Here is a 15244-nt window from a genome sequence, read left to right as displayed (position 1 = left end):
ACTCACATGGGTGGTACCCACACTCCTCATTGTTCCTCATTGCAGGTTATTTGCAAATTTAATAAATAAAGGGGCTCTAGTTCCTCCAATCATACATGTCCTGTGGTTATTGGGGCCTGGGTGTGCAATACTGTTCACAAGCCATCATTTAAGTGATAGACAGTGAACTGGAATGTTGTCATGTAAATTAGTTAATGTTCAAATTAATAGAGTGTTTAACTATTCAAATAAGGTTGCACTTGATCAGCTGTTTCAGTTTATATCACCAGTGAAGCAGACAATGGACATTTAGCTGTAGCGCTCAACTACAACTTTACATGGCCATCAAGCAGAGCCGCTTAATGCCATCTCAGTAGATCAAATGAGGTCTGAACAGCACTGATCTGTAGCTATCAACTGAAAACAGCAATGGACTCTATTTCATCAAGCAAAAAGAGGGAGATAACAGAGGTAATAATATAAATGACTGGAATTCAACAAGATTCAACAAAACAGCATCTGGGGTTGTTTACCTTGGAAAAGAGGCGACTGAGAGGAGACATGATCGAAGTGTATAAAATTATACATGGAGTGGAGAGGGTAGACAGAGAGAAATTTTTCTCCTCCTTTCACTACACTAGAACCAAAGGTCACCCCATGAAACTGAAGGTTGGGAAATTTAGGACCGACAACTGGAAGTACTTTCCCACACAGTACATAATTAATCTATGGAATTCCTTGCCATGGGATGTAGTGATTGCCACCATCTTGGATAGCTTTAAAAGGGTTAGACAGATTCATGGAGGACAAGTCTATCAATGGATACTAGTCTGATGGCTGTGGGCCATCTCCAGCCTCAGAGGCACAATGCCTCTCAATACCAGTTGCAGGGGAGAGGACATGCACATACCTCTTGCCTGTGGGCTCCCCAGAGGCATCTGGTGGGCCATTGTGTGAAACAGGATGCTGGACTAGATGGGCCTTGTGCCTGATCCAGCAGGGCTGTTCGTTATGTTATGTTTTGTGTTATGTTTTGTGTTATGCTATGCTATGCTATGCTATGCTATGCTCAGATCTTTTCTTTTCTTGATCAGGATGCAGGAATTAACATATAAAGATGGTGCTTATTCTGATGAAAGTAACGAGGGACATGGCTATATGTTATCTGATGTAAATGTTGTACATTGTCTTGAGAAGCAATTGCTGATACATGAGTTATATCTATTCGTCACGTAAATGCATATAAAAATATGTACAGGTGAAACTCGGAAAATTAGAATATCGTGCAAAAGTCCATTAATTTCAGTAATGCAAATTAAAAGGTGAGACTGATATATGAGACAGATGTATTACATGCAAAGCGAGATAAGTCAAGCCTTAATTTGTTATAATTGTGATGATCATGGCATACAGCTCATGAAAACCCCAAATCTACAATCCCAGAAAATTAGAATATTACATGGAACCAAGAAGACATGGATTGTAGAATAGAACAATATCGGACCTCTGAAAAGTATAAGCATGTATATGTATTCAGTACTTGGTTTGGGCCCCTTTTGCAGCAATTACTGCCTCAATGCGGCGTGGCATGGATGCTCTCAGCCTGTGGCACTGATGAGGTATTATGGAAGACCAGGGTGCTTCATTAGCGGCCTTAAGCTCTTCTGCATTGTTTGGTCTCATGTCTCTCATCCTTCTCTCGGCAATGCCCCATGGATTCTCTATGGGGTCAGGTCAGGCGGGTTTCCTGGCCAATCAAGCACAGTACACTGTATACTTTTCAGAGGTCTGATATTGTTCTATTCTTCAATCCTTGTCTTCTTGGTTCCATGTAATATTCTAATTTTCTGGGATTGTGGATTTGGGGTTTTCATGAGCTGTACTCCATGATCATCACAATTATAACAAATTAAGGCTTGACTTATCTCGCTGTGCATGTAATGCATCTGTCTCATATATCAGTTTCACCTTTTAATTTGTATTACTGAAATTAATGGACTTTTGCACGATATTCTAATTTTCCGAGTTTCACCTGTATATATAAAAAACCATTGGTTTAAAATGAAAGTTAAGGTGTTTATATTTCCATCTATGCTTCCCCCCAGAAGTGGAAATGACAAGATAGCCACCTTAACTTCTGTACTACGTAAATAATAAGGACTTTGTACAGTCTTGTAAATCATACAGGTTTTCAATCAGACACCATGTTCCCCTACTTTGCTTGATCTCTCAGCTCAGCATTGGACTGGGAAGAACGTGTCCAGAGAGAAATTCAACCACGTTACCAAAATATCTTATTTATTTATTTATTTATTTTTATTAAAACATTTTTATACCGCCCAAAACTTACGTCTATGAGCGGTTTACAACAAATATGAAGAAATATGTTACCACAACATATTCTATTTGCTTATTTATATATTTACACGCTCTCTCTCTCTCTCTCTCTTCCTGTTTAGACAGAGACTAGGATCACTAGGAAAAAACCTCTCTCACTAGGAAAAAACCTCTCTCATGACATGTGGTGGCAGCAGTGGTGGGATACGGATTCCTCAGGGAGATATGGATTCCAGAAGATAGTTTTACGTGAACTGAAAGTTACAAGGAAGAGGGTTTCCCAGACACAGCTGCAGACAACTCTACACAGTTTACTCTCCAACCTCATTTCATCACAGGGATATACAATTGTTAACAGACAACCTCCCTCACATCCTGGAAAGTCTGGCCTTGACCAAAGCAAGGCCAAACTTGCTAAGCATGGACAAGCATTTGGTGCCAGGACAAAAGTTGCCTTTTATCTGGATCAAATAGTTGCATCATGGCAGGATTTTCTCTTTATTAAACTCAAAAACCTTTTTACAAATTCATACTGTAATTTGTACAGTATATCATCAGTTCTGGAAGTTTACGTATATACTAGCTTATTATGATAAACATAGGCAAGCTATTTACTCTTTTTTAGGCTCCTCTCACAACAAGAAACCGTGAACAAATACCTTGATCTCTAAAGAGTGATTTGACGCAAAGCAAATGCTTATTAGGGCCTTTGCCGAATATAGGAGCAAACCAGCATTTATGTCATACCAAGAGCCTCTGTCAATGAAGAAATGGTATAAATTGTTGATAAGAAAGAAGAGAACTACTTCTAGGTTGGCCTGGCAGCAACTAATTTTGGCCAAGTCAAAGAATTCTGCCTTTGGCATCTAGTAGCTAGGAAACTGTCCTGTGGTCTAACCTGTTTAGATCGCCATATTCCAATTTCAGTTTAGAAAACACATTTTAACCCATTATATACCACTGAGATTTCAAATTCTTTTGCCTTGAACCTTGAGATTGGCGCTCTCCCAGAGTGGCCTTCTGTCACTGTTTCTGAAATGACCTCTCTGATAAGACAACTAAAATCAGGAAAAGCTTCTGGCGGTTATGTAATAATTAATTAAAAATAATTTAGACTGGTGGGCTCCTCTACTTACTTCATTATTTACTTATATTGATCAGACTGCCAATATATCTGATGAATGGGGCTTGTCTATTATAATTCCAATCTTTAAAAAGGGCAGTTTAGATCATCCTGGTAATTATTGGCCCATAAGCTTATTGAACATTATTTGCAATATTTATGCACACCACCTGTATAAAAAATTGTTGGATTGGCTTGAGTCAGAGGAAATTATTGCAATAAACTAGCTTTAGGTCTGGTTGTTCTCTCTTAGAGCAGCGTTTGATACTTCAGCATTTGGTGGAAAAATAAACTTGGAATCCACATTTGGCTTTATATGCTGCTTTTATGGATTTCCATTCTGCATTTGATTCAGTTTCCCGAAACATTCTATGGAGTAGACTTTGTGCATCTACAATTGACAAGAGACTGTCTTGCTTATATATGAACTATACGATAATGCTCATCTAAAGGTTAGATGCACTTCTGGTGGGTTGTTATCTAAATCAATTCCCACTTAGATAGGAGTTAAGCAGGAGTGCATTTTAGCTCCCTTCTTGTTTAATTATTATAGAAATGCTATTGCTGAATATTTAAGACGACTAGAATTTCACCCTCCAAAAATTATCCTCAAAGTATATCTCTGTCATTTTGTACGTGGATCACATGGTGATTCTTTCCCAGTCTTTGATTGGGTTAAAAAAGAACCTTGGCAGCTTTGGTCAGTTTTTGTGGAGAAAATACCTTAGCTATTAATTATAATAAGACTAAAATCATTAGGTTTGTTAAAACTAATAAAAAAATCTATTGCTCGATGGATGGTCATTTGATTGAGCAAATATATAGTTTTAAACATTTTGGTGTAATTTTATTTTAAAGGTATTTCAAACCCCCATAAAGAATACGTGAAACAGACTGCACAAAAATGTTCCTCAGCCATTTTGGCTTTTTATAGATCTAAAGGGGACAATTTGTCCCTGTTGCGGTTAGACTATATGAAGCTAAGGCTCTTGCTAAGTTGCTCTATGGAATTCAGATTACACACACACACATCTGCCATCAGGACCTGCCATCTCTCAAAGTTATTCAATCAATTTTTTGAGGTGTTTGTTCTAGGTTCCCCAGTGTGTATCTAATGCTGTTATACATTTGGAGTCATGTAAGCACAGGATAGGAGTTATGAGCTTGGATCTTAATCTACCATTTTTGGTTAGGACTTCTTCTCTTTCCTAAAGGCCTAATCCCTCTGTTATTGTCAGATAGTTTCCACTCTAGTTGTAGATCCTCTATTAAAAGCAAATTACATCATTTTGGCAGGTTTCTCTCTTGCCCTATTACTGGATTGGGGCTATGAAACGAGCTAAACTTGCTCTCAAGCAGAGGATACTGGATGTGGCTTAACAAGAAGAACATACTCCTTTGTCTGATATGGTCTATGGTCTGCAATTAATTGAGGTTTTGCCTGCCAGATATTTAAATTCGCTTGTAGTTCCTAAATAAAGGAGAATATTATCTTTAGATCGCTTCAGTGTATTCCTATCTGTGGTATTGGAGGGCAGGTACAAAAAAAATCCTTTACGTACTTTACGTAAAGTATGTAAAGTTATTCCGCACATTTTTGTCTATGTGGTGATAAAGTGGTTGAGTCAATTACTCAGATTTTACTATATTGCAAATTTTATAATGATTTTCTGGTTGCTTTTATTGCTCCATATTTTAAAAATTGTTCTGGCCATTCAGATGAATCCTGTGTCAGTTATTTACTGTCAGATCGAGATGCGGAGGCTACATACAATGTGACCAAATTTCTTCTGACTGCTGATAGGATTAGACAAGTTACATCTTCTACAGCCTCTTATCCTCTCTGTAGTTGTTGGATGTAATTTGTTATGCTTTGATATTTTTTAAGAGAGAAAAAGAGAGAGAGAGAGAGAGAGGTAGGTATATGCCCACCCCTGCACCCCCAGTCAGTGACCAAATAACGAACATATCCTACTGTAGTTGCGTCATGCAAACCTGAGCTAAGCTATCTAGAAAAGATACCTGAGGGGGATAGGAGCAGCAAAAGCATGCACTCAGCCAGCCGGCAGCTGTAGCAGGGTTCCTTCCTTCCTTCCCCACACCACCAAGAAAAGGTGACATGCCCATGTGGAATTCCTTGTATTCTCAATGGAGCCAAAGTTCCAGACAAAGCAAATAGCTTTAAAGTCAAAATACCACTCCTAGGAGAAAAATCAATCTCACCACGGAATTCAATTAAGATTTGGCATAAAAGAACCATTTTGTCTGGAAACCTATATGAATAAATACCACTCTATACACACATTTCCTCCAAATCCTACACCAGAATATTCCCCATTATCTCTTAGGCACTTCACATTTTCTGGCCTTTGCAATCCCATTAGGAAACTTTAGAGAAAACCCCTATGATAGTATTTGCCTTTAGACCTCCAACATGTGTGTTTTCCAGCTGTGGAAGAGTAAATGGTCAATCTGCTTTTCTGCTGCTCTGCACCTCAGGTCAGTGCTTTGTTAGTATAACCTCAACTGTGTGAGCCTTCCTGGGTGGACGCTTTGGTAAGGACCTGCCCCCAAGCCACCAGCAAAGAATAATGTTCTTCAGTACCCTACTGGCTACCAAACAGACTTGGAACTAAGCCCCCCACACCTGGTACCTTCTATATCATTGGAGTCACAGATGAGACAGCAGACCAAGGACAGGCAGACAGATGTTCTTGAATATGTTTCCCTCCCCTCACTTTCTGCCCACACTCCAATGCTCACCAGCCAGGGTTAACCAAGATTCTGCCCTCTTTCTGGGAGCCACCTTCATTCCCCTATGCAACCAAACACTGCACTAAAGGTAAAGTGTGCCGTCGAGTCGGTGTTGACTCCTGGCAACCACAGAGCCTTGTGGTTGTCTTGGGGGAGGGGTTTACCATTGCCATCTCCCACACAGTATGAGATGATGCCTTTCAGCATCTTCCTATATCGCTGCTTCCTGATATAGGTGTTTCCCATAGTCTGGGAAACAGACCAGCAGGGATTCGAACCGACAACCTCTGACTTGCTAGTCGAGTCATTTCCTCACTGTGCCATTAGGTGGCTTACAACATTGCACTAAGGGAGCCAAATATCACATCTTTACGTTGTGCCTCTGCCTTATACAAAATTAAACATTGTTTCTCTGAGTCTGTCCTCTACTCTGGGTAGTCCAGCATTGTCTTTCCTCTGTCTGGACTGCAATCCATTTGTTATTCATGCTTACAAGTTAGTTTTGAGTAATGTCTACCATTTGGGTCTCACTACAATGGGGAAATAATTACAATAATTATATCATGTACTCCGTTCTAGTATCATAATTTTGCAGAAGGATGCTCAGCATAAGTGAAAAGTGAGAGTGTGAGTGATATATAAAAAGAGCACTCTACCAGCAATAGTACAGTGAGCTGTACTGAAAAGGGCTTTAAACAGGTGTGGCACAATGTCATAGGAAGCTGCCATATACTGAGTCAGACCATTGGTCCATCTAGCTCAGTATTGTCTACACAGACTGGCAGTGGCTTCTCCAAGGTTGCAGGCAGGAATCTCTCTCAGTCCTATCTTGGAGATGCCATGGAGGGAACCTGGAACGTAGATGCTCTTCAAGTTCCACCTAGGCTCATAGCCTAGGGGAAGAGGAGGAGGAAGAACAAGTTATAGCTATGAGTTGTAGCACCAGTGAGCAGCTGAAGCTTGCTCCTCCTACAGCTGACCCATCAGAAGAACATAAGAGTTCTAAAGATCCTGATCCTGACCCTGTCCCATCCCTGGAACCTCCTTCATTACCTCTAGGAATGGAGGTGACACAAGGTCAGAACAAAACTCCAGCCTTCAGTTTAATTTAATTTAATGGAGCTAGGGACTTTATTAAATTAATACTATTTTCAGTTGCTTTGGAGGCAAAATCAGAGGGAAGAGAAAGGAAGACACACACATACACACACACACTACAGGTCCTCAAATTTTGTCCCCAAAGTGATTGAAATTTACCAATGCAATGTAAAGGAAACACTAGCTTCAAAGGCAACCATTTTAAGAAGCAGAACTCACTGTCTCAAAGTGAGTAAAGTCACCTCCTAACCATGCCTCAGATCTTTGTCTTTCAGAATCTCCTCTTTCTGCCCTTAGCTGAATACCCTCTTTTAAATGGGGAGTTCAAAGGCTATTGTCTTGAGAAATACGGAATAGATTTCCCCCCAAAAAACAAAAGTACATTCTACCATGGACCAGAATTTCTGGACACATAAATTGATAGTAAAGGAAAATATGAAAAGATGCACTTTATTACATTTGGCCTAATTTAGGTCACCAAGTAGAACCAGTTCCTTCAGAATCAATGTTCAAACTGCTCTCCTTAGCTCATTTCGATTTTAGAAATAATTTGGAATTTAGAAGTTCAGGGTTTATAAGAATGAACACAGTTTGCACAGCTCACCTTCATTGTTTCCTCTAAGGTATGCACGTGTGCATGCTCACACATTTCTAATGTCTGCTCAGTTAATTTTATATCATGCTCAGGTTGAATCAGGAAGGCCCCACTCTGAATGCATGCACACACACACTGCTTTGATACGGCTGCCCAGAACAAAACTCATTCCGCACACAGATGAAAAATAAATTAGAGAGTTCACTGCTCACCTTAACTCACTGCTCACTACACATTGATTGTTTCTACAGTATTTACAGGGTCCAAAATTAGCCACAAACTGTTGTATAATTGTGTTGATTTACTCCATCAAAAATGACAGAGGCAGTAATTACTCCTCCAATAGAATGCCCACTTCTTCCTTGTTTGCAAAGAGAACATTTTCCCCCAAAAGATGATAGTTGACAGAGAGCATTACACCATTCAAAACCTATTTACAGTATCGTTTCTATCAGAACCCAGTTGAGATTGCCATGTTTTGTAGTGTTCAGTTGTAGAGTTTCATTCCAAACGAAGTCAATTATATCATTTCTACAGCTGTTCATTCGCAAGGATACAAGTTCAGGGCAATGTCAGTTGTCTCTGTACATTACATTCATATAGCAGAAGCTCCTGTTATGTCCGTCTCCTGCCAGTGGTTACATTTACCCTGCAATGGGTGACCGTTACTTTGTAAATATTATTTTATCACCCAATCTTGGAAAGTAGTAAGTATACATAAATCTCCATTACAGCTCTCTCGTCCCCCCACCCCCACATCATGTAATGTGATGACAGCTTAGCCCCAACCTCATTATTCATGTGAGTAGCTGTTTCTTTCATAGAGACAAGATAAGCCATTAAAAACTACTTTTGCATTTTTCCTCTTTAGGGAAGTTACCAAAATCTAAGAAAGAAAGACAGACATATTTTCGTCCTCTCTAGAAATTATCGTATTTACATGGTTGCTCTGGACTGGCTTCAGGTGTCAGGAGCCTTCATCAAAGTGCCCTCCATGGGTCCTGCTTCTACCTTGGTGGGCCACAGGCGAACTGATCACCCACTGTATAAAGGCTATGGGCCTTAGAAATCGGGCAGAGCTGGCCTCAGAGATCAGTAGCAGCATTTTGGCAGCTGCCAGCCCTTGACACTGGCTCTGTGGTCAGTGTTTCTCTTTCATGCTGGAGGCAGCTTGTGTGAAGTGCTTTAAATTGCCTAAAATACAGGTGCTTTTAGTCAGAATCCAAATCAGATCAAATTAAGTATTGCAGGCTGGGGCGCTCCTTATTTGTACACTAATGGTTTCCATATGTGATGACATTTGTAACAGTTGTTTTCTCATTTGAAGAGGGCCAACACCAGCTTTCTTGGGAAAGCCTTCAACACACTACCACCTCATGACTTCCACTTCAGCAAGCTTAGTAGGCAGGAGCAGCAATGGGGGCAGAGCTCCATCTTCAGTGTGCCTTAAGCGGCGACACTGTTTTAGAATTCCCAGATGTCTCAACTACCAGTATACACTGGGGATGAGGCTTCTGGGATTAGGGATTTCTCCTAAATATCAGATAGCATTTTAAGTAGTATTAGTCCATTAAACAGTTTACAATTACAGTAGGTCATGTTGTGATTTGTTGGATCCTACATCAAGTAGTTTGTTTTCATATTTATCTGGCAGAAGAATGCTCTCCCATTGGTTGCAGTGATTATGGCACTGGTGGTACTCTACCTCCCTGATCTCTCCTGTAGTGTGCAGATAGGACTGACTGAGCTCCAGGTTTGTTTGTGACTTGCTTTATGCTAATTTGTTAAAATGACTGAAAAAGAATTTGTCAAATGAAATTAAGAAAATCTACGAATTGTAGATGGCTGCCTGCATAATAGCATGTGTCTTTATTAGCAATGAAGATTGCATGGGAGTAGAGATGAAGGGAGCGAAGATCACAAGATTAATATTAAAGCTAGTTTATAACTCAAAAATCCGCCCTCCCCCCAAAATCACCCTCTTATATGTGCCAGTATAGGGGGAAATATTTTTATTTGACTTCCCGTCCCTTAAACGGGGAGGCGGGGGGGGGATGACTTTGCAGAGAAGGGAAGGGGAGTGAATAGCAGCCCATCATGTCCCCTGCTCCCCCCCTCTTTTTTTTAAAAAAGGTGAAATCTGGCTCACACCCTCCCCAGGAAAGAGAAATGTCTTTCCTGGGGAGATCATCAGATTTAGTGTAAGGTGTTACCAATATGCTGACGACACCCAAATCTATTTCTCCATATCAACGTCTGAATGTGAATCCAGATAAGATGGAGGTACTGATGGCGGGGGGGGGGGGGAGGACTTGAGAGATGGTGTAGAAGATCTTCTGTTTCTGTATGGGGTTTGCACACTCCCAGAAAGAACCGGTACATAATTTGGGAGTACTCCTGGACCCAAAGCTCTCTCTAGTTGAGGCAGTGGCCAGGAGTGCTTTTTATCAGCTTTGGAGGATACACCAATTATACCCATTTCTAGATGGAAGCAACCTTAAAAACAGTGGTACATATGCTGGTAACCTCCAGGCTAGACTTCTGTAACGCTCTTTACATGGGGCTGCCTTTGTACATTATTTATCTATTACATTTATACACCATCTCAAACCACTGTCTCATGGCGGTTTACAAAATAAACAATAAAACCAGAATTAAAACCAAACATTAAAACAGTTAAAAATTTAAAACCATTTAAAACTACAGTAGCAGCAACAACAATAAAAACCAACTTACAGTTGATTAAAAAGGCTTGATGACATAAATGTGTCTTGAGCATTCTTTTAAAACCTGCTAGAGATTGTTACCAGAATGGCCATACAGAGCACTGGCTAGATGCTCCGAATATGCTTTTGGCTTAGTTTGGGAAATTAGCTTGGTTAGAGGGAGCAATTTGGTTCTAGTATCAATTTTTTACCAACTTCGGCGAATACACCAAAAGCACCAACTGGGCTTTTGGAAAAACTAGGAGAAAGAAATACAGTTAAAAAGTGTTATTAAAGGTAAAAATGCGGGTACAGAAGGCAAAAAATCTAGATATCATTAAACAATAAACTTAGCTGTTGTTCTAGGTAAGAGTATGGCTAGTGGCAATTTAGCCTGAAGTTCCAATTATGGATCAATCAGCTTGGCTAAGGTGCTTGACCAGAGCGTTGAAAGAGCTCCAGAGCACCTGGAAAGTGCTTGCAGTGGGTGTGTTGAAAAGAGAGAAGGGGGCAAGGAGATTTAGAGGAGCAAGGGATTAGTTTACCTATCCTTCCTGGCAGCGGCGGAGCGGGACCGCCGGTGGCCCGTGTACAGCCGCGGCAGCCGCCCCAGCTAACCCCGCGTCTGACATCAGACGCGGGGCTTGCCACGCCCCTGCGTCTAATGTCAGACACGGGGGGCGTGGTCTGGCTCCCGAACCGAGCCTTGCGGCTCCATTCGGGAGTTGCAGAGAGGCCGGGGCCGAGGTCAAACGTGCCGGGCAGGAGCTCCGGCTAGGCCACGAAGCATGTGGCCTGGCCCTGAGAGCGGCCTGGTGGGGGGCAGAGCAGAGAGTTTGGGCTCGAGGGCCCACCCGCTTTTGTCTTGCCTAGTGCTCTCGGAGTTCAAGGGCGGTGGCGCTCTTGGAGCGCCAGGGCAGCAGGACACGGAAGTGTGTGTTAGGGCTGCAAAGCGCGGCCCCTGATTGGGCGTGGCCCGGGTTCTTTGAACCCACTCACCCAATAGTAGCTCTGCCCCTGCTTCCTGGTTAAGTTGGTGCATTCACTGCACATTGGCAGAAGACTCCTCGCAAGGAACAGGCTGGAGCCTGGGGAAAAGAAATGAGGATCAAAGGGCTACCACTCACTTGTATGAGAGTCCATAGGATAGTGATCCAAACAGATTCCGAGGCCATCTGCGTCAGATGTAGATATACCTCTAAACCTGCCCTGAGGCAGTTTCCAGGCCATTCTACCCACCATGAAGGTGGCAGATTCTATGCAGAATGAAGAAAATGTTTACTGTGTTGCATTAATCACTTTGAATGTGAATTGCCCAACAAAGGCAAGAGTAAAGTTGTGTAGATATATGATACGTGTTGAATAGAGCTGTGCTGAAGAACGAATTAATCCCCCCCCCACAAGGGGGAATTAACCCCCCCACACACAAAACAATTTCAAGCCAGCGGGGGCCACCACTGCTGGGAGCACCCCAGAGCTGATTTCTAGGCAGGCAGCCTGGGGATGGGGACGACGAAGGGTGACCCCTTTACAACTGCTGGTCCGGGAAACTGCGCACAAAGACTGTACCTGTCCATGACTCCAGAAACGTTGAGAAACACTGGTATAGATCACACATCTCCAGTTTGGATGCATTCATTTCCCTGAGTCCTTGCCAGCTAGGTTCTGAATTCAGAATGGGTTAGGAAATCCACGCCTTATCTCTGTGCCTCTTGAGGAGTGCTCCACTGTTATCTTTTGTAGGAGGGATTATTCCTTCCCTGATTAATTCTCCTTTTGAGACGGAATCTGCTTACAGGCTACTACCTTTTCTAGTGAAAGAGAGAGGGGTGGGGGCATCCCATTCAGTCTTTGCTATTCTGACCTTGGGGCATGTTGCCCCATGCTTTGCTCATGCTGAGTGGCTAGCTGTGGGTCTTGCCAAACCCAGGGAGATGAAAAGTTCACCACAGGGACTATGATCCCGTAGTCTCAGGCTGTATAGCTATCCAGAGCAGTATAGATAGAGGTCTGGTCTCTGGGCTACCCCTGAAATTGGATTGTCTGGCAACAAGATGGGGAAGCTCTTACTTTGAGTTCATTCCAGAACCTCAGGGTGGCTATCAAAAAGGCCAGGTTTTCTATCATATGGAAAAGAACAATTGATGTAGAATGCAGCACCCAGGCTGGTTTGATGGACACCATATAACACCTGAAGACACCTTATACCTGTAACACCAATTTTAAAAGAACTCCACTAGCCACTAGTATGTTTCTGAGCAAAAAGCAAAGTGCTAGTTGTTACCTATAAAGCCCTTAATGGCTTGAATCTAGGATATTTAGAAGACAGAGAGGAACTTTTCTGTCATAAACCCTACATTTGAACTGCACACACTGAAGTTTCGTCTCATGCAGTTGAAGTACAGGCAAATATCAGCAGGTGCTACTTCCATCCTTCCATGACAGGCAGACATTCACTAGGTGCAACTTTACCAAAGATAGGTTTGCCTGCCATGCATAAGTTAGAAGTCCTGGGCCCTATGGCCCTTACAACGAACACAACAGCAGGGGATACTGAGGGATGGTAAAAGCTAAATAGCAGCACGGAGACCAAGCAGTTTTGAGCTAAAATTATGCAAAAATGGAGGTCATTGTCAGAAAGCAGTGGTAGTGTGATTGCTTTTAAGCAGCCAAGGCCTATATGTTAGGAGAGCAGGCTCGATCAACATCAGAGACGTGTTAAACATTCAAGAGCAATGTTTGCTCTGTATTTCCAATACATTTCTCCTTCCCCGGAGAAAAGGGTGGAATTTCACCAGCCCTGAAAGAAACCCTTCTCCACTGTTTTCAAGGAAACCACAACACGAGGAGGGGACAGTCACTGCTTGCTGTCTCTCCCTTCTCCACAATGTTGCTCTTTTTTTTTTTTTAAAGAGATGCATGTGAAAAATCAGCGATGCATAAATATTTTATAAGTCACTTGAACTAATACTGAAATGGTCCTGACACACAGGACAGCACAGATTTCTTACTGAACTACCTTTCCCTTCTCACAGCATGTCTCTATGCTTTTCTCTAACTTCTTTTCCAAAGACAAACACAGACATGTTTTTTTCTGATATATTTCTTATTGGGTTCTTGTACCCAATAATTATATTATATACTACTAGTACCTTCTGGATTTTACAAAATCACAGGTGTTTTGGGTCAAATCAATACAGCAACTTCACTCTCCATGCTCACTAACCAGGCCTCAAAGAAAGACAAGAACTTGTGATATCACAGCACAGAGTCTCTAAGGTTGCCTGTTTGGGATATGTGGCCAGACTGGAGCTTCAAGCCTTCATTTCAGCTGTGTATGTGCAGTTTTCAGCAGCGGGGGGTGGGGAGTGTAGTGTGTGAGAACACATATTTGGAAGAAATCCCATTCAATTTTGTGCCCAAAACTATGAGGTAGACCTCTCAAGAGCTCCTTGTTATTTGGTACATTCTACATTTGGCATGAGTCATGCTTATTTTCCAGTGGTTTGAAGCTATGTGTATATGGAAACAAGACAAAAAATTGGGAGAAAACCTTTTAATAAGCTATAAAAATTTCAAAGTAGAATATATTTTAGGAATACTGAATTTCTTAAATCTTTCACAATGGAAATACAGCAAATTGAGAGTTCTTTTTGTTTTCTCAAAACTTTCTATTTTTTGCATGATGACCTGCTTTAGAAAAATGGTAAAAATATGTGCATGTGTTTTAATGAATTATTTCAGAAAGAGCTTTTTCTTAGTATGGGAGATACCCCACAATGATTATGACACTGAAAAATTCTGCATCTGACCAAACATTATCACTTGGAGCTGCACGCTTTGTTATAGATTTGTTTTCAGAACTATTGCTCTATAATAGATGCTGTGTTTTATCCACTATATATTATATTGCTTATGCTAGGAATTTATTTTGTTAGTAAGATTGACTTCAGATTTTCTCATTACTGCACAACATTAACTTCCAAAGGCCATGATTTACTTCAGTAAGTGGATTTTATGTCATCTGCATTGGAGACTTTCTGTGACTTATTTAAATCTCAATTTTCCCAGTAATCTGTCTATGTGGTAAAACAAAGAAAAAAACTGAATGCTGGAATTGACTAACGTACTGAAAGCATTAGGGAAATGTAAACTGCCTTGTTAGACAAACATAACAGCAGAACCCTACACCACATGAATCCAAAGCAACCACCTGGAAAAGAAAGGGAGGAAAGCTGAGGCCATTCAAACAGACTTTGAAAATATTTTGTCAGCAGGGCACTGCAGTAATTTGGCTGCAGCAAGAAAATATTACATGCAAATACAGTGATGGTGCAGAATGTAAAATATTTACTTCCCCCACCCCCATCTATTGACAAGGTAGTCCCAATGTAAGTGGCTTCCAATTGGGACCTTCAGGATGGTTTTTTTTTTTTTTAAGTAAGTATTCCTTCCATGAGTTTTGCTTAACATCAGTCACACACATACAATGATGTAGTATTGGAGTGGAAAATCTGTGTCTTATTATTATTGTTTACACAGTCAGAAAGGTGTTATTGACTGGTTTGTTTTATACAGACATTTAGTCCTTCCCAAGGACTTGGGATGGCTGAATTTTATTATCAGTGTTGTTGCTGTTATTATAGATATCAT

This window comes from Hemicordylus capensis, chromosome 3 (assembly GCF_027244095.1).
Source record: "Hemicordylus capensis ecotype Gifberg chromosome 3, rHemCap1.1.pri, whole genome shotgun sequence".
NCBI lineage: Eukaryota > Metazoa > Chordata > Lepidosauria > Squamata > Cordylidae > Hemicordylus > Hemicordylus capensis.
This window is presented reverse-complemented; position numbering follows the sequence as displayed.